The 20,776-nt window shown below is 46.2% G+C and overlaps 1 protein-coding gene and 2 non-coding genes across 3 annotated transcripts in view; 2 read left to right on the plus strand and 1 right to left on the minus strand.

Annotated features, from left to right (window-relative positions):
• Positions 1-20,776, plus strand: part of LOC140460302 (uncharacterized) — a 251,439-nt gene that overhangs the window by 54,668 nt on the left and 175,995 nt on the right. The window lies entirely within an intron of this gene.
• trnaw-cca (transfer RNA tryptophan (anticodon CCA)) lies at positions 1,481-1,552 on the plus strand. The gene has a single exon. It is a non-coding gene; the product is annotated as a tRNA-Trp (tRNA).
• trnae-uuc (transfer RNA glutamic acid (anticodon UUC)) lies at positions 7,195-7,266 on the minus strand. Its single transcript has one exon. It is a non-coding gene; the product is annotated as a tRNA-Glu (tRNA).

The following is a 20,776-nucleotide window of genomic DNA, read 5'->3' on the forward strand; positions in this document are numbered from 1 at the left end:
TGTTTCTGAATATATCATTTCAGCTGTTCTCAATTTTAAAATCAGCCATTTCTTGTGCACCCCTGTCTTCCAGATTGATTCATCACCATCCATTCTCTCTCTTTCCCGAGAAGGGCTTGATACAGCAATCAAAGAGGGCTCGAGGTACGAGAAAGGATGGGGGGGGGGGGAATGGACAGGGGCGCAGAGGCTGGGGGAGAAGAGAGGCAGAGAGAATGGATAGGGGAGCAAAGGGTAGGGGGAGAGAGAGAGGGAAAATGGACAGGGGACAGAGAGTGGAGTGGAGGAGAAAGACTTGGGGACAAAGAATGGGGGGCAGAAAATGAGGGGGAGAGAGAGAATGGCTGGGCAGAGAGATCTGGTGAGTGCAGACTGTGAGGAGAGAGAGAATGCATGGGTACAGTGGGTTGGGAAAGTGACAGCACAAATCCCACCTTATCCAGGAATAGTGTCAGTGTTCCATGAACTGGAACCCACTCCATCAACAGCAAACTTGGGGGCAATTGTTTCTCAATAGACACATGGCTAAGACGGTAGATTCATATAATCCCTATGGGCCATTCGGCCCATAAAATTCAGACTGACCTACCAACCACCCACTTTCCCCACCCTAGGTTGCAGATCCCAGGACCCTTCAGCATGGCCAATCCACCCTTAACTTCAGATGGTTAGACTCTCGGCGGAAACTGGAGCACCCAGAGTTCACCCACGCAGACACAAAGGTGAGAACATGCCAAAGTTCACACAGAGAGCCTCATAAGAGTGAAATTGAACCCAAGTCCGTGGTACTGTGAGGCAGTGGTGCTAACCACAGAGCCACCATGCCACCCAGACATTTGAAGCTCTGATTTGTCATGAGCCTTCAGCAGAGGTTCTCTCCTCCGGACATTGTTAGACCACGCCTGCTGCAACTTCCCTTTTCCATTTCTCCAGCCCTGAGCACACCGGTTCCCAAATCCCGGCGCCAGGCAGACACTGATGCAATCTGGTATTCTGCTACCAACTGCAGAGAATGGTGACAATCCCTGCCACTATTCTCTCCCTGACCACCACTGCCCCCTCCCCAACATTGTTCTTACTCCCACCACGTAGCCAGTTAGCTCCTCGCTCATGCAGACCTCTCTCAGATCCCCTTTATCTGTCTGACCTGTGCTGACACCTCCTGACCCTGTCCACTGACCCAGTCAGAAGGCTTTGTCTGTAGAGAAATGACCATCTCCCAGAATAGAGTGTCCAGTTAACTTTCCCCTTTTCCCCCCAACGTGTCTGCAGCCCGGCTTCCAGCTGCATCTTTCTGAGCCGAAGGTCCTCCAGCCTGTGTTTGCCCAGGATCACAGCATCCAGAGCATCTCAACTTCTGCAAATTGAAATACAAGCCCAACACTTGGAAGAGAAGGGGAGAAACAGAACAGATTTGAACATAAAATCATTGTAGTGCAATCACTTCCCTTAAGCATGAATAGCGGCTACTAGTCACTGTGAGCTTGTGGCGCAACGGTAGCGCGTCTGACTCCAGATCAGAAGGTTGCGTGTTCAAATCACGTCAGGCTCACTGCAATCAACTTCTTACATTTCAAATCAAGAAAGGAGTATGTTCTTTCCGTTTCTCGGTCGTGTCAAATCTTCTTTGCGGAAACTTTCGATCACCCGTGAATCTTTGCTGTCAGTTTGATTTGTGAACACTGTGTCAGGGAGGTGGTGTGCCCATTGTTTGGGTAAATGCTCAGCTCCCCGCAATGTGAGAAGTCAAACACAGACTGTTCATCGCGGGATTTAAACACAGCCGGTTGGTTCAGTAGGTGACTGCGGGGTGTGAAAAACATGATACCGATATTTTTACAACATAATCTAGAGATTGCCATCCAGGTTTTAGTCGCATCAAACTGCCACGCAATGCTGTTATGGCCTCAGTAAACTATAATAACGTGAAGATCGCTGGGATGATTTTCTGCATCCGACTGCAATATAAACACAGATCATTGTTTCCAGTTTTGGTGGAACAAAAGACATCGTATTGGTGGATAATTACAGTTAGTGCAAACACAGCTAGCCATCGATAAATATTAATCCTGTTCACTTCAATGGCCAAATTTCAATTCAGGAACCAAGTGCACTCGGCTGCTTGTAACATAGACAACATGACAAAATGGCTCATAGGAGGAGAAATGGGACATTGAGGAGGAGTGAAATGTTTACTTTTGGTCACCTCCACAATTGTTAGAAAAACAGGTTGAAAGGATTCTTAAAAGGTGTCTGAAGTAGTGGTATGGCATAACACTTCAGACAGCGCAAAGTGGAAGACCACTTTCTAGTGGAAGAAAAAGACATTCCTTATTTCTGAAAGAACTGGGAAACAGAAGAGGGGATGAAATCTGACTTGGGAGCTATTTCCTATTTGTTGAGGATGTTGCTTCATCACAGTCTTGGTTTAGAGCATAAGCTTTTCATCAGGAATAAAAGGTGGCCCAAGGGGGCTGAGAGATAAATGGGAAGGAAGTGGGGCTGGAGGGAAGGCAGCTGGGAGTGCAATAGGTAGATGGAGGTAGGGATTGATGGTGATAGGTCAGAGATGAGGGTGGAGTAAATAGGTGAGAAGCAAGGTGGACAGGTATGACAGGTCAAGAGGTTGGTGTCGAATTGGAAGGTTGGATCTGGGACAAGGTGGGGGAGAGGAAATAAGGAAACTGATGAAAACTGCATTGATACCATGTGGTTGGAGGGTCCTAAAGCCGAAGCTGAGGTGTTTTCCTACAAGTGTTGGGTAGCAAGAATTTGGCAGTGGAGGAGGCCCAGGACTTGCATGTCCTTGGTGGAATGGGAGGGGGAGTTAAAGTGTTCCGCCACAGGGTGGTGTGTCGTTTAGATTTAGAGTCCCAGAGTTGTTCCCTGAAATGTTCCGCTAGTTGGCATCCAGATTTCCCAATGTGGTTGAGACCATATTGCGAGCAATGGACATAATCTTATAAATAGATTGCATAAATCTTAGCCTGCCAGAGTTATTTTCTTTAATTAAATTAAAGATTTTTAAAATTCAATTGGATGACTGCATGAAACGGTTTGTTGGTCAGATTTGAATCATCACACCCAAATGAGACGATGTCATGAATATCAGTGAACTGCTCTTTTTTGTTAAAAACCACAAGTTCTTGATTTATTTTCACAACTTACTGGTATTCACACCAGCACATTCAGTGTCAAACTCTGACATCAGAAATTAAATGACAGCATTAATTTTGACTTACAATATTCGAACAAGCAAATTAATAGCACACAGTGAATCGCAAGTCTGATTAATATGAAATTAAATTTGACCAAAAAAATATAAAATCAAGATGGGAGAGAAGAAATGGGGAAAGGGCAGAAGGCAAGAAATGCAGCATCATAGAAAGTGCTCCTCTGAGAGCATTTTACCAACTACCACTGCTAAATATAAACACTCTGATATGATCCTCCGTTTTTAATGTAAACCTTAGTCCCATACAGTAGGTACCATTTAAATGAGTTAAAAATACAAGCCTTGAGCAAATCCAGCTTCCAGCCTTACGCACCCCCAGCTCCGGGGGGTTGTTGAACTCCTGGGCTCCAGCGGCCACGCCTCCACTGAAGAAGCTTTGGGAAGCAGGTGCAAAGGCAACATACAGAGCAGAGAACCTTTGCATATGAAAGCAGCTTACAGAGACATTGGGCAATAGCATCACATGATTTGTACACATCGACCTCTGGGTTATCTACCCAGCACACTCATGCAGCACTACTCTGCTTCTGTGCTCCCAGCAGCTGGATTGTGGATCAGTTTAAAGTAGGTCCTATATCTCTGATTACATCAGTACACAAGGCAGCGAAGAAAGGTTTCAGCACACTGGCATTCATCAGTTAGGGAATTCAGTATAGATGTTGGCAAGTTATGTTGTAGTTATACAGGACGTTGATGAGGATGCACCTGGAATATTGTGATCAGTTTTGGTCCCCTTGGTGTTCTGACTTCTGACTTCTTCATCTCTGGGTTTGTGTTGAACTTGATGGGATACTTTGTCCAACTCAGCATGTTTAAACAGTATCTCTCAGAGGGATTCATCTGAAACTTTTCAGGAGGTGAGCTCAACAAGATTGAACTGTTCAAAGTTTATGGACTCTATTTTCAAGTTACATCAGGACCAGTAGTCAGAGACATGTACAGCATGGAAACAGACCCTTCGGTCCAACTTGTCCATGCTGACCTGATATCCGATATTAATCTACTCCTATTTGACAGCACCTGACCTATATACTCTGGCGCCTCATTTCATATATGTACCACCCTCTGCATGAAGAAGTTGTCCCTTTAATATATTTCGCCTCTGACCCTAAACTTATGCCCTCTCGTTCTGGACTCCCCCACCCCAATGAAAAGACATTGTCTATTACACTGTCCATGCCCCTCATGATTTTATAACCGCTATTAGGTCCCTTCTCTGCCTCCGATGCTCCAGTGAAAACAGCCCCACGCTATTCAGCCTCTCCCTGTAGCTCAAACCCTCCAATCCCCCAGCAACATTCCCGTAAATCGTTTCTCATGGAGAAGTCAACGTTTCAGTCCTGAAGAAGGGTTAATACCCAAAACGCTGACTACTCCACATCCTGGTGCTGCCTGGCTTACTGTATTCTCCCAACCTCCTACTTGCCTACTTCGGGTTGCAATATGTAGTGGTTCAGTGTTTACCACGGCAGCCTCACAGCGCCAGGGACCCAGGTTTGATTCCAGCCTTGGGTGGCTGTCTGTGAGGAATTTGCACTTTCTCCCAATGTCTGCGTGAGTTTTGTCTGAGTGGTCCTGTTTTCTTCCATCATCCAAAGATGTTCAGGTCATGTGGATTGGCCATGCTTAATTGCCCATAGCGGTAGGTACATTAGTCAGAGGGAAATGGGTCTGGATGGGTTACTCTTCGGGAGGTCGGTGTGGACTTGTTGGCACGAATGGCCTGTATTTGCACTGTATCTGATCTCATCCAATACTTTTGTTACTAACGAATGGCAGAGTAGAATGGACTAACTTCCGCTCCGATGGTCTTGCGGTCTTAGGTTTCTCTGGATAATTTCATTGGCAATGTGCAGTCCCGGGCTCAATGAGCAGCAGTGTCCACTGAAGGCAAAGCTCATAGAATCAGAGAACTCCCACAATGTGGAAACAGGTCCTTCAGCCGAACACATCTGCACTGATCTTCCGAAGACTAACCCACTCAGATCTATTTTCTACCCTCCATAAATTGCACAAAGAGCCCCAAGGGTGGAATTATTCCTGGGTTCCTGGTGCCATGAGGCAGCAGTGCTAACTCTGAGCCACCATGGGGTTGTGATTGTGGGGTGTAGGGGAGGCAATTGCAGTCCAGCAGAAAACAAAAACAGCCCACCAACTCTCCCACTGCACCCACTGTCAGAACTGGCAGGAGGTTCAGTCCTGGGAGGTGACCGAAGGCAGCATCAATGGTAGGATCTGATTGCTGGGAGCGCTGGTGCCCCCGCTGGTGCTTCCGCAAGTTGTAGGAAAACATGAACCTCTTCCCACACTCGGGCCAGCTGGAGGGCATCTCCCCGGTGTGGGCACATTGGTGATTCAGTAGGGCGGAGGAATTGCTGAAGGCCTTCCCGCACTTAGCGCAGCAGAATGGCCTCATCCCCTTCGCCACTGTCCCCCACCCCCCAACACCCCCGTGTGGTCCAGCTGGTGATTCAGCAGTGTGGAGGAGCAGGTAAAGACTTTCCCACATTCGGGGCAGGAGAACGGATTCTCCCCGGTGTGGATGGACTGGTGCCTCAGCAGGGCAGAGGAATTGCTGTAGGCCTTCCTGCACACAGGACAACTGAACGACCTCTCCACCGTGTGGACCCATCAATGGGCCAGTAGGTCGGAGGAAAGAGCAATGCCCCTCCTGCACTCGGGGCAAAAGAACGGCCTCTCAGTGTGGACCCACTGTTGTCTCAGCAGGTGCGGAAGACCTGCTGAAGGCCATCTCGCACTTGGGGCCGGAGAACAGCCTTCCCTCGTGTGGACCAATTGGTGTGTCAGCAGGGCAGAGGAATCACTGAAGGCCTTCCCACACTCAGGGCAGTAGAAGGGCCGCTTCCCCTCTGTGGACCCATTGGTGCTTCAGAACCGAATTTTTGAGTGTCAGCTTGGAAGCTTCAATGAGAAATCGGCGGAATGGGTTTATTGGGGACGCGTTCTCCATAAATACACTATATACGTATTCCTCTTGTGCTCTTCGTAGTTTCTCTGTGCTGCAGTGTGTCGTGGCTCGTTGAAATAATGTCCTGATGCAGCTTCGTTTGTGGGTGTTGGGATGATTGCTTTTGTAGTTAAGTATTTGGTTTGTGTGTGTTGTTTTTCTGTAGATGCTAGCTTGAAGTTCTCCATTGACTGTTCGCTCTACTGTGACATCTAAGAATGGCAGTTTATTGTTGTTCTCGTCTTTTTCAAACCGGGAGCCCCCCTCAGGCCATAGTCTCACTACTTGGAGCACGAATACACAGACTAGACAAAGGCCGCCACTGAGGACTAAAACACCAAGTCGAAGATTCATGCCACTCCATTTACTCCATCCAAGAATTCCTGAACACCAAAGACACGAAGATAGAAGAGGATGGAATAATATTGTCCTTTGACATAACAGCCCTGTTCACATCCATTAACATCAACGTGACCAAAGAAAACTGAAGACACTACTCGAAGAACTAAAGACAAAAACACAGAACCAACTTCAGCAGCAAAGATAACACTGTCAACTCGTGGAACTGTGCCTTACCACCCACTTCATATTCAGTAACAAGCCCTACAAACAAATCAACGAAATGCCCATGAAACACTTCTGTCATCAAAAAATGAAACAAATTAGAGGAAACCTACAACACCATCAACAATGTCCTTACTGGCATAAAGTTCACAAAAGAGGAGAACAACAACAAAGTGCCATTTCTAGATGTCACAGGAAAGCGAACAATCAATGATAAATTCAAAACAGCCTCTACAGGAAAACACCACACGCGAACCAATTACTTAGCTACAGAAGTAATCATCCCTACACATACAAACAAATCGGAACGAGGGCACTATTTCAACGAACCACTACACGCTGCAACACCCAGTGACTACGAAGACCAATAAGTAACAGTACAGCGCATTCAAGGAGAATGGGTCGCCAAAAACACACTGAAAATTGCTTCCCTGACCGGGAATCGAACCCAGGCCGCAGCGGTGAAAGCGCTGAATCCTAACCACTAGACCACCAGGGAGACATGCCCGAAGTCTGACAACTCTACTGAAAATTGCTTCCCTGCCCGGAAATCGAACCCGGGTCACAGAAGTTCGAAGGCTTCCACCAAAGTCCTTTCGTGTATCCAGTGCTCCCGATGCGGTCTCCTCTACATTGGGGAGACTGGAGCCTCCTCGCAGAATTAAGTCACAGCGCGTGAGGGAACATCTCCAGGACACCCGCAAAAATCAACCCCATTGTCCTGTAGCCCAACATTTCAACACCCCTTCCCACTCTGCCAGGGACATGCAGGACCTGGGCATCCTCCATCGCCGCTCCCTCCCCACCCGATGCCTGGAGGAAGAACGCCCCAACTTCTGCCTTGGATACATTCAACCCCAGGACATCAATGTGGACTGCACCAGTTTCCTCATTTCCCCTCCCCCCACCTTACCTCAGTTACAACCTTCCAGCTGAGCGCTGTCCTCAGGACCAGTCCGACCTGCCAATCTCCCTTCCCACCTTTCCGCTTCACCCTCCTCTCTGACCTGTCACCTCTGTCACCACCCCCATTCACCGATTGTACTCTTTGCTACCTTAGGCCCAGCACCCTCCAATTTATCTCACCACGCCTGGAAGAGTCCTGCCTCTATTCCTGATGAAAGGCTTTTGCCCGAAACGTCGATTTTCCTGCTCCTCGGAAGCTGTCTGACCTGCTGTGCTTTTCCAGCATCACTCTGATCTAAACTCTGGTTTCCAGCCTCTGCAGTCCTCACTTTTGCCTACCCAATAAACCCAATGTGCCGATTTCACATCCACAAAATGACACAAGCAGACACAGTGTCTGCAGAAACCCGAGCCACATTACTTTACATTAAAGACATCTGGGAAATAATATCCAGACAACTCAAACCCCTCAGCATCATGGTAGCCCACAAGCCGACCAACTCACTTAAACAGCGGCTAATGAACCTGAAATACCCGATACAAACAACCAGCAAATGAATGTTATTTACAAAATACCATACAAGGAAATATATACATGAACTCTGCCGCACAGGTCTCTGTGACAAGAAATGCTGGGATGAGATAAGGAAGATTTTTTCAGCCAAAACGAATCGGCACTGACTGGACAGCCATTTAAAATCAACGCTGTCTGCCCAGGATGGAAGACCCGAAGGGATGAACAGTTTTCTCATTTCCTGAAGATTTACAAAGGTGAGACTGGGTTTTGGTGTTTGTTCCCTTTCCACTCCCAAGAGCCGCAGTCTTTGGGGCGGTGTGTTGGGGAAAGTGAAATGTGCCCGTGAGCAGCGTGTGGGTCTCTTTCAGCTTCCCCTCCTCTGACAGCGCTGTGACGGGACTCTGATGTTCTCAGGGACACTTACTGACGCGAGACAGTGAAAGGAATCTCGTTCCTGCAGATTAGGAATTCACACCGTATGCCGGCTTCGGGACAATGAGAAAGATTAATTGGGATGTGTGAAGAAGCTGTGAGCTGCATTTCAAACAGGTAGGTGGAGTCAGATGCGTCATCCATTGCGCCCCTGGTACTGTGCGTACCTGACGCCGCCATGCTGCAGAGTTCTGATGTTAACACGGACATGTGCAGCATTGGGAACATTCACAAGGTGAACAGCCAAAGATAATCACCATCACTGCTTCCCTTCCATAGTCCCAACTGAAGGAGGTGGCTCGGGAAATCGTGGATGCGCTGGTGATTATTTTCCAGAGTTCAATAGAATCGGGGTTGGTTCCTGAGGATTGGAGGGCGGCTAATGTTGTGCCACTTTTTAAGAAGGGTGGGCGGGAGAAAGCAGAAAATTATAGACCAGTTAGTCTGACCTCAGTGGTGGGAAAGATGCTGGAGTCTATTATAAAGGATGAAATTACGGCACATCTGGATAATAGTAACAGGATAGGACAGAGTCAGCATGGATTTATGAAGGGGAAATCATGCTTGACTAATCTTCTTGAATTTTTTGAGGATGTAACTCGGAAGATGGACGAGGGAGATCCAGTGGATGTACTGTACCTGGACTTTCAGAAAGCTTTTGATAAAGTCCCACACAAGAGGTTAGTGAGTAAAATTAGGGCGCACGGGATTGGGGGCAAAGTACTAGATTGGATAGAGAATTGGTTGGCTAATAGGAAACAAAGAGTAGTGATTAACGGCTCCATTTCGAAATGGCAGGCAGTGACCAGTGGGGTACCGCAGGGATCCGTGCTGGGACCGCAGCTTTTTACAATATATGTAAATGATATAGAAGATGGTATCAGCAATAACATTAGCAAATTTGCTGATGACACAAAGCTAGGTGGTAGGGTGAAATGTGATGAGGATGTTAGGGGATTACAGGGTGACCTGGACAAGTTAGGTGAGTGGGCAGATGCATGGCAGATGCAGTTTAATGTGGATAAATGTCTGGTTATCCACTTTGGTGGCAAGAACAGGAAGGCAGATTACTACCTCAATGGTATCAAATTAGTAAAGGGGCTGTTCAGAGAGATCTGGGTGTTCTTGTCCACCAGTCAATGAAGGCAAGCATGCAGGTACAGCAGGTCGTGAAGAAGGCTAATAGCATGCTGGCCTTCATAACAAGAGGGATTGAGTATAGAAGCAAAGAGGTGCTTCTGCAGCTGTACAGGGCCCTGGTGAGACCACACCTGGAGTACTGTGTACAGTTCTGGTCTCCAAATTTGAGGAAAGACATTCTGGCTATTGAGGGAGTGCAGCGTAGGTTCACGAGGTCAATTCCTGGAATGGCAGGATTGCCTTACACGGAAAGACTGAAGCGACTGGGCTTGTATACCCTTGAGTTTAGAAGACTGAGAGGGGATCTGATTGAAACGTATAGGCTTATGAAAGGACTGGACACTCTGGCAGGAGGGAACATATTTCCGTTGATGGGGGAGTGCTGAACCAGAGGACACAACTTCAAAATACGGGGTAGACCATTTAGGACAGAGATGAGGAGAAACTACTTCACCCAGAGAGTGGTGGGTGTGTGGAATGCTCTGCCCCAGAGGGCAGTGGAGGCCCAGTCTCTGGATTCTTTTAAGAAAGAATTGGATAGAGCTCTTAAAGATAGTGGAGTCAAGGGGTATGGAGATAAGGCTGGAACAGGATACTGATTAGGAATGATCAGCCATGATCATATTGAATGGCGGTGCAGGCTCGAAGGGCAGAATGGCCTACTCCTGCATCTATTGTCTATTGTCTATTGTCTATTGTCTAACTTTGTGAAGCAGTATCTTTCACTGGCAAATAAAACACCTTTGTCCTCAGGTGCCTGCTTAACTTCGATCACGACTTCACGCCCCTCACTGTTCTCGTCTCATTTCCAAACCCTTGGCTCATCGCCTCAATAGCAGCTCTGTGGGTATCTGCTTGAACCACCCTGACAGGCAGTGGGCTACAGGTTCCCGACCAGTCCCAATGTGATTGAAATACTTCAATCCCTCCACTGAATTACATCTTTAAAAAAACCGTGGAGCAATCTCTCTTTCTTTTTGACGACGTTTCTCAACTGTCGTCGGCAGGGTTCACACCTGCGTGGGGAAACCGCAACGGATTTCCAGTCCATCGCATTCACCACTCGGCCCACCAATACAGAACCACACTGACAGCTTCATTTCCCAGGTCTCTCTGCCTGTGGAACTGAAAAAGAGTGAATCATTGCTGAGTTTGTTTGAATCCAATCATTTCACAGGTTTCGAAAGGGTTAAATATCTGCAAATGGCGATTCTGGGTGTTTCATCCCGAAAGATGAAATGGATGTTCAGTTAAAAACAAAAACAGAAATTGCAGGAGCAACTCAGAAGGCCAGGCAGCATCTGTGGAAAGAGAATCAGAGACAACATTTCAGAACTCGTTTTTTCCCTCATCCAGGTACAGCCAAACCTGCTGATTTTTTCCAGCAGTTTCGCTTTCTGTCTCAGATTCTCAGCATCCGCAGTCCTTTACGTTAGAAATTCAATCAATTCAGAAACCCCTTTGTGCTTCCTCAGTGGAGAAGATTTGTGGAGAAGTGGAGAAGAATGTTTGGGAAACATTTTCCTGAATCCATTAAAAAGGTGCACTTTCACAGCCAAGAAAGCGGTAGGAGCGAGATCAAGAAACACTCCGTCCCTGGGTGGTCTCGACACACCAACCTTTCGGTTAATAGCTGAACGTGCTGACCAATTGCTCCACAGAGACAAATCCGAGCAGTGGCTGCACAGTGTCTTTGAGGAACCTACTAATCGATTCATAATTCAACCCGCCCCGCCCAAAATTACCATTGTCTTCTATCAGTTTTACTTTTCCATAATAAAACCTTGGACATTCATTATGGAGACATGGGGACAGTCTGATCCCACCATCTGCAGGCACATCCATGTCACGAGGAACGAGCTCTCCTACACCGGGACCACCGCACTCCGAGCCTTTCAGTGTTTTGCCTCTTCCCGAATTTTCTCATTGGCTCCGAGCCGAGAATGGGTTTGAATTCCTGATGTGCAGAGAATTCTTTCAATGTCTCGGGTCAGTTCATGTCCCGAGAATATCAGAGTCAATCAGCCTCTTAAACAAAGGGACGGTGTCTGGACTGTCTCTGCTCAGTCCGTCAGTTCTCCTCCAATTCCACTTCCCAAAGAGTTTCTAAAGATTCACAAAGCTGGAGACTGGGATTTGTGTTTTACTTCCTGAACATTTTTCTACCTGCTAACTGACAATATTTTGCCAAAACCTCTGCCCCATTGTAACACTTGCATCATGTCCAGGGGTGAGCAATTTCCATTTTGTGGAGACATTCCCAAGTTTGTGAATGTTCTCTTTGGAGCAAAGAAGGTTAACTGGAGATTTCCAGGGGCTGTTGGCAATGATGGGAGAAGACGTGGTGTGAATGGGCAGGTTAATGATCAGAAGAACCTCTTGCCACTGACTCGGGTCAGTTACCAGAGGACAGGGATTGAAGTTCTTTAATGGAAAGCAGCATTTGTGCAGAACAAACACAGCGAATACTGCAGAAAGCCAACGGTCGAGCAGCATCTGTGGAAAGGTAAACAGAGCCGGCGTTTTGAGTGCGCTACGGTTTTTGTTCAGAACTCAGTCTTTTGCCTCTTCCCGAAGTTGGTCCAGGTCTGTGTCTCAATTGACAAACACGTGGCAAGTGCAGTGCCGCAATGTGAAATTATAGCCTTTGTTGTTTTTAAAAAAAAGCAGTGCATTGTATAAATGGTGATATATTGGAATATGGAGAAAGTGAGGACTAGAGGTGAAAGTCGAAAAATATGGCACTGGAAAAGCACAACAGGTCAGGTAGCATCTGAGGAGCAGGACAGGGAACGTTTCGGGCACAAGCCCTTCATCAGGAATGATGTATGGATGTACTAATGGGTCTCAGAGTCCCTCCACACCAGTCAATGCCAGTTGTCGGGCAGATGCAGCAGGCAATGAGCAAGGCAAATGATATATTACGAAGAGGAATTGAGTTCAGAAGTGGGGTCATTGAACATATTCAAGGCTAATTTAATCTGAGTTTTGAACAACAAAGAAGTAGATGCTTATGGGGGCAGGTAAGAAAATGGTTTTAAGACCAGTACAGATCAGTCACAGAGTCAGACAGCACTGAACAGACCCTTCATCCAACTAGTCCATGCTGAGTATGTTCTCAAACTAAACTCGTCGCACCTACCAGTGTTTAGCCCATAAACCTTCCAACCTTTCATATTGAAGTACTTATTCAAATGTCTTTTAAACGTCGTAACTGTACGTGTATAAAATCATGAGGGGCATAGATCGGATTAATAGACAAAGTCTTTTCCCTGGGGTGAGTGAGTCCAGAACGAGAGGGCATGGGTTTCGCGTTAGAGGGGAAAGATACAAAAGAGATCTAAGGGGCACCTTTTTCATGCAGAGGATGGTATGTTTATTGAATGAACTGCCAGAGGAAGTGTTGAAGGCTAGTACGATTGCAACATTTAAAAGGCATTTGGGTAGGTGTATGAATAGGAAGGGTTTGGAGGGATATGGGGCCGTGTGCTGTCAGGTGGGACAAGATTGGGTTGGGATAGTTGGTCGGCGTGGACAAGTTGGACCAAACAGTCTGTTTCTGTGCTGTACATCTCTATCTCAATGTTAAACATACTCAGTGACCTGGCCTCCACAGTTTTCTGTGACAATGAATTCCATAGATTCACCACTCTCTGGCTCAAGAAATTTCTCCTAATCTCCATTCTCCCTTTATGCTTCGGCTATGCCCATGGGTATTAGTCTCTCCTCCCAGTGAAAACATCTTCCCAGTGTCCACTCTGTCCAGGCCGTTCAATGTTCTGTACGTTTCAGTTAGATCCCCCTTGAATGTGGGCCTGTTAATCAACATGAACCAAACCGTTCAGGATGAGGACATCCGTGATTAGATTCAACAATGTGAGAATGGAGGGCGAGAGTGCGGGAAGGAGATTTTCAGCTTTTAGGGAATAAGGTAGGAAAGAAAGTTTAATATAAATTATAATTGATCAGATGAGCCGATGGGCCAAGGAGTAGTGGATGGAGTTTAATTTAGACAAATATGAGCTGTCGCATTTTGATGAGGCAACTCAGGGCAGGACCTATGCGGTTAATGGTAAATTAATGGAATATTGTGCTCAAGGAAGTAGTAGAGGCAGATTCATTAAGACACGTTTGGATGGGTTTTCTGCATGGTAAGGGAATTAAGGGTATTTGAGATAATGCAATTAGGAGGATCTGAGACGATTGATAGATCCGCCATGATTTTAATGAATGGCGGAGCAGGGTCGATGGTCCAAATGGCCTCGTCCTTCTATTACTTTGAAACGATAACCCTGCGTTTCCCATAGCTAACCCACCTAACCTGCACATCCCTGGACACTGGGCAATTTTCCACAGCCAATCCAAATCAAGGCCAGTGAGCAATGTAGTGATGTGGAAACCAAACACCAGAGAATGATAGAAAGGGACAAGGAGAATAAATGTACGAGCAACCAAACTGGATTCTAACCATCACAAAAAATAAAACTAAAAGCTCAGTTTGTGAATGGGTGCTGCATTGTAACAAAAGAAAATTAATTGACTGCACACGTTGAAGAGAATAATTATGATCTGAGACTCCTTACAGAGATGTGGCTTCAGAATGACAAGGATTGGATCCGGAATATCGAAGGGATACATGGCATTCAAGTCGAGTGAGAAGCTCAGTAAAGGTAGAGGGTGGGCACTACTAATCAAATCACTGATAACATGGTAGTCTGGCTTTAGCTTGGATTTCAGGTCCTGATTTCTCTGTCCTCTGATCTCCCTGTTCCCACAGAGTTAAATGTTGTCTGTTCTCAGCTCTGCTCGATTTCTGCTGAAACTTTGACCCCCTTTTACACCTTTTGGAGCAATAAAATATTCTGAGCCTCCTGGAAATGACACATTATCTATACCCCTCCTGATTTAAAAAATCTCTAAAGTTATCTGTCAACTTCCTCCGCTCCATTGGAAAAATGTCCCAGCTTCTCCTTAATTCAAACCCTCCATTCCCTGCAACACGCTGGTAAAGTCGGGAAGAGGGAATTGCATCAAATCACATAAATGTACTGTCTGAAACAATCTAGCTGTGTTCTTGCCTGAGATATTGAGAGTCCCTTGTGTAAGTAATTACGAATGCAATAATTTTGGTCACAGAATTGAACAATCATTTTGCAACAAAGGGGTCTACTTTGATAAGGAGGTAGTGGTCATTTCTAGGGTAAGTGAACAGCTTCTAGATCAGGGAGATGAAGTTCCAGACACTTGGGAAGGGCAAGAAATGAATTTGATAAATAAGACAAAGAACTGTGGATGCTGGAAATCTGAAACAAAACTGAGAACACGGGAAAAACTCAGCAGGACTGGAAGCATCTGTGGAGAGAAAGCAGAATTAAATTTTAGAGTCCAACAACTCCTCTTCAGGATTCTGAAATAGTTTGTGAGAACCCCTTAAGTCATCTGCCCAGCTTTAAGACCATAATACACAGGAGCAGGATGAGGCCATTTGGCCCATCGAGTCTGCTCCACCAGTCGGTCATGGCTGATATGTTTCTCTATCCCATTCTGTTGCCCTCTCCTCATAACCCTTTGACCCCTTACTAATCAAGAACCTATCTCTGTCTTAAATGCCCTCAATGACTTGGCATCCTCAACCCTTCTCCTCGTGGAAGCATCATCTCCACATCCACACCATCCAATCATAGAGTAGCACAGCGCTGCCTGACCCACTGTGATCTCCAGCATTTGTTGTTTTCAGGAAGGATTCCAGCATCTCCAACAACGCGCTTCTAAATTTTGTGCCCAGTTGGTTAGCTCTCCCTGGATCCCGTGAGATGTAACCTTACTCAACAATCCACTGTGTGGTACAATTAACAAAGTTCCCAGCCCCCACCTCTGTCTGCACACATGGGCAGCACGTTGGATCAGTGGTTCACACTGCTGCCTTACAGCGCCAGTGATCCGCTTTCGATTCCAGCCTTGGGGCGACTGCCTGTGTGGATTTTGCTCATTCTCCCTGCCGTGTCTGCTGGGTTTCCTCCTAGTGCTCTGGTTTCCTCCCAACATCTAAAGGTGTGCAGTTTCGGGAGAAGTGGCCATACTAAATGGGCCCATAGTGTGCAGTAAGTGTAATGGAATGGGCTAGGGGAAAATGTCCACATGGGTTACGCATTGGATGGTCGGTGTAGACTTGTTGGGCTGAATGGCATGTTTCCACATTGCAGGAATTCTACGTGGCATTCCCCCAACTCCAGAGTCTCAGCACTCTTGGTTTTTCCTATGGACAGTGTGGGGGAGGGAAACAATGTTTTATACGGGAGTAAGGTGCAGTGAGTGTGAAGCTAAAAGTAAACACAGTGCATTGCTGTTTTCCCCAGTATACCAGAGGGTGAGGGGTGATCTTACAGACGTTTCAAGAGTCATGCGAGGCATGGATAGGATAAATAGACAAGGTCATTTCCCTGGGATGGGAGAAGTCCAGAACAGGAGGATAACATGTTTGATGTGAGGCAGGCAAGTGTAAGGAATGATCTGCCAGAGGAAGTGATGGATATAGGTCCAATTATAACATTTAAATGGCATCTGGATGGGTATAAGAATAGGAAGAGTTCAGAGGGATATGGCCAAGTGCTGGTAAATGAGACAAGATTACATTAGGCTATCTGGTCGGCACGGATGAGTTGGACTGAAGGACCTGCCTCTGTGCTGTGTATCTCCATGACTCTGTCTTGCCTGTAATGTTTGCCCTGCCTGTGTGTTCAGTTTCTGTCTGGTGTCGGTGCCAATGCCTTGATATCACATTTCCTCCATCTCCCCACTTCCACCTCCCCAGATGTTAACCATTTCGTGTCTGGTTGTTTCTCAAGAGGCTGCATTGAAGGTTCATCCTGAATAGACACTTTTTTTCTTGCTTCCCAAAATCAGACTTACTCACTCCCAGATGTCGTGAGAGATACTAATTTTCAGGGTGGAGGTATCCAAAATTCAGAGGTGTCTATCTTGATGTTTTCACTTTTCGGTCTCTGTAAGATCCTGAATCAGTACCGTCGGGAGGATTAGTTTGAGCGGTGTGAGAATAGAGGGATGAGAAGGGGTGGGATGGTGCTTTCAATTTTGTGGGGAAAGAAAAGAATGTTCTGCAGAAAGTAGAATTGCTTGTTTGGAATTTCTAACCTGGACTGACAGTAATGACTTTTGTAATCTCTTTTTACAGATTATTTGAAGATCTGAAGATGGACGTTTCAATATCAATCGATGAAGAGCTTTGCCTGAAACATTGACTCTGCTGCTCCTCAGATGCTGCCTGATCTGCTGTGCTTTGACTCTGACTCTCGAGCATTTGCAGTCCTCAATTTCACGTCAATGTCTGGCAGTCACTGAATCCATCGGGACCGTAACAATTTTCGACTATGATTCTGTGAGAAGGAACCAAGCTTTTTGGTTCCTCTTTCAGTACGTTTTCAGCATCAGTGAGACTGGAAGAGAGACCCGACTATTGCAGCACTCTGATTGTGGAGCCAGTAAAAGTTATACAGACTGGGAAAAATAATTCACGGCAGGGAGGTGCTGTACACGCGTTTGTGTGCAGCTGAAGCTTCGGTCATGGAGAAACCCAAGGAATCCCGTCCCGTGGAGAAACCATGAAAATGTGGCGACTGTGGGAAAGGCTTCCGTTTCCCATCTGACCTGGAGACTCATGGGCGCAGTCACACCGGGGTGAGACTGTTCTCCTGCTCTGAGTGCGGGAAGACCTTCAGCAATTCCTCGGTACTGCAGAGGCACCAGGGGGTCCACACAGGCGAGAGGCCATTCTGCTGCCCCGAATGCAGGAAGGCCTTCAGCTATTCCTCCGTCCGACTGATCCACCGCCGGGTCCATATATTAGAGAAGCCCTTCAGCTGCTCCAAGTACGGGAACTCCTTCAATGATACCTCTGCCCTGCTGAGGCACCAGCAGGTCCACACCGGGGAGAGCCCGTTCTCCTGCCTCAAGTGCGGGAAGGGCTTTATCCAGGCATCCCACCTTCGGGTCCATATGGGGGAGAGGCCCTTCTCCTGCCCAGAGTGCGGGAAGGCCTTCAGCAATTCCTCCCACCTGCTGAGGCACAGGTGGGGCCATACCGGGGAAAGACCGTTCACCTGCCCCGAGTGGAAGTGGAGGTTCTCATCATTCTGCACCTTGCAGAAGCGCCAGCGGGCACACCAGTGCTCCCAACAATCTGATTCTGCTGGTGAAACTGCTGTGGGTCACTGAGAGGACTGAACCCCTGCACATTCTTACAGTGCTTATAATGGGAGAGTCGGTCGGTTTTTTTTGTTTTATGCTGACGTGCTCCCCCACCCCTGCAACTTTGCTTCCAGTGGGCGCTGCTGCTCATTGATACCAGCAGTTGTTCTCTCTAGCATTTTTCTGTCCAGTTAAATAATTATTGACTCTGTCTGGGAACGAGCTCTAGTCTGTAAGAAATAGCTGAATACTTCAGGGTGTCCATTCGCATTCAGCAGTGATTTAGAAATTAAATTCACGGTTATGTGCCTGTGAACAACGCATCATCGAAGGATTGCCCAACGGCTTGGCAATCCATTGTTGGAAACTGTTTGCTTGAATTGATAATTTTAAAAATTCTCTTCCTTAATTTACCCCTTAAGTTTCTATCTATGAGATGGTGGAGGACTTGATCAAAGGGATTAAATCATTGCTATTAACTGGATTATCTTGTTTAACTTTACCCTCGTAAATTTGCCGGATTCATAATTGTTTGTTTTTGTTTAAATTCTCATTCTGGTGTGCAAGATCTGTTCATCAAGTGTGGTTCACTTCACATTCCCAGGACTGAGCCCCTGTGCATTCTGACAGTGTGTGTGCTGTGGGAGAGTCAGTGGGTTTTTTTGTTTTATGCCCGTGCCCCGCCCAGCCCCGCCGCCAACTGCTTCCATTGGGCGTTGCTGCTTGTTGAGCCCAGGAGCTGTTCTCCCTAGATTCTACTGTCCAGTTAAAGAATTGTTGGCTCTTTCTGGGAATGAGTCCCAGCCTGTAAAAAATGGCTCAATATGTTGGGATGTCTGTTCACATTCAACAGTGACTTTTAAATTAGATTTACAGTTCCCTGTCTGTGAAACAGTAAATGGTCCAAGGATTGCACAAAGGCTTGGCAATCCATTGTTGGAAACTGTTTGTTTGAATTGGTAAGTTTAAAAAAAATTCTTTCTTAATTTGCCACTTAAGTTTAAGTCTCTGAGATGGTAGGGGACTTGATCAAAGGATTTGAATCATTGCTATTAATTAGATTATCTTCTTTAACTTTGCCCTAGAAAATTTGCCATATTTATAATTGTTGGTTTTTGTTTAAATTATAATGTTGAGGTGCAAGATCTGTTCTTCATCAAGTCTGGTTAGGAACAGTTGAGAAATTGAGGGACATTGCATGTTTTAATTTCACTCTGTTGTGAATCTAGTGACAGTGACATTCATTTGTATTGGGTTGCTTACCCTTAGTTGTCGTGTCTTCCACCCCAAGTATTCACTATGGTAGTGAGTTCCGCAGTCTCACCACACTCTGAGGTTTTTCATGAAATCCTTAGTACAGAATTGTAAGGGAAAATGTTGACAAGGGCAGAATATAGGGTCTTAACTGCAAAAGCCAGGAAGACATTCGACAAAGTAAAACCATGACAATGTCGGGATAAATAAGGAACTTTGACAGCAATGAAGAGGTCACACGTCAGAGTTCAAGATAATGGTCGTGACAAAAAGAAAAAGTACTCTGCAGATATTGAATATTGTAATTAAGCAAGTTTCTAAATGCTGTAGTTGGTTGAATACGATAATGTAAGAGATTAAAAAACCAAAACCATGAATGTAATTTGATGTTGGTAACCATAAAGCAAGTGCATACTATTGATTGCTTTGGCCAATTCCTAATGGGAATGACAGCAACAGAAAATCATGTCGTGACACACAGATAAAACACACACGTTGTACAACAAAACTAGACTGTTATTGGGATCAAAGACATTTAAATGACAGGAGACATAGTCCCTGCAGTGATCCGAATGTGAGCTGAACAAATTTCACACTTGAACAATATTCTCTGGGAATGCAATGTCCACCTCATTCGGTCATTCAGGCCATCGAGTCAACATTGAGTGACCGTCCCACCCAGACCCAGTTCGTTACCCAATCCCTGTAACCCTGCATCTCCCATGGTCAATCCACCCTCATCTGCACATCCTTTGGACTGTGGAACGAGGCCAGAGCACCAGAGGAAGCCCACGCAGACACAAGGGGAGAATGTGTAAACTCTACACAGACAGTCGGCCCGAAAGTAGGATCAAACTCAGGTCACTGATGCCGTGAGGCAGCAGTGCTAACCACCGTGACACCACCACATGCTGCTATCTTAAAAAGTGAATTTCAAACACTAGAGAACATTTGAGAGAAAAAACAAAACTCTCCTATCTTAAATGAGAGACTAGTCTCTGGCTAGAATTGAGTTGACATTACATTTACATTAAGTCCTCTCCAGATGTTATACAGCTCCATCGGATCAACTGTTTCTTCTAAACTCAAACTGATAGAAGCCCAGCCTGACATCCCCTTGTCCCCGATTATAAGTTGAGTAAATGAGCGACCCTCGACCTCACTGGCATGAAAAAGGATGGACTCAATCCAAGTTGACCTTAACTGTCCAACCTCTTGACCCCCACGCCACAATGTGGTCATCCGCAACTCAGCCCTGAACGAGAGCAGAGGAACTGAATAGACAGCGGTGAGGTGGACATTGCATTCCCAGAGAATATTGTTCAAGTGTGAAATTTGTTCAGCTCACATTCGGATCACTGCAGGGACTATGTCTCCTGTCATTTAAATGTCTTTGATCCCAATAACAGTCTAGTTTTGTTGTACATTGTGTGTGTTTTATCTGTGTGTCACGACATGATTTTCTGTTGCTGTTATTCCCATTAGGATGTGTGAATTCAGTACCAGATTGCAGTCACAGTTCTGAATTTTCCTTGTGGATTGTTGTAGGACGTAC

Source organism: Chiloscyllium punctatum, chromosome 36, assembly GCF_047496795.1.
Source record: "Chiloscyllium punctatum isolate Juve2018m chromosome 36, sChiPun1.3, whole genome shotgun sequence".
Taxonomy (NCBI): Eukaryota; Metazoa; Chordata; class Chondrichthyes; order Orectolobiformes; family Hemiscylliidae; genus Chiloscyllium; species Chiloscyllium punctatum.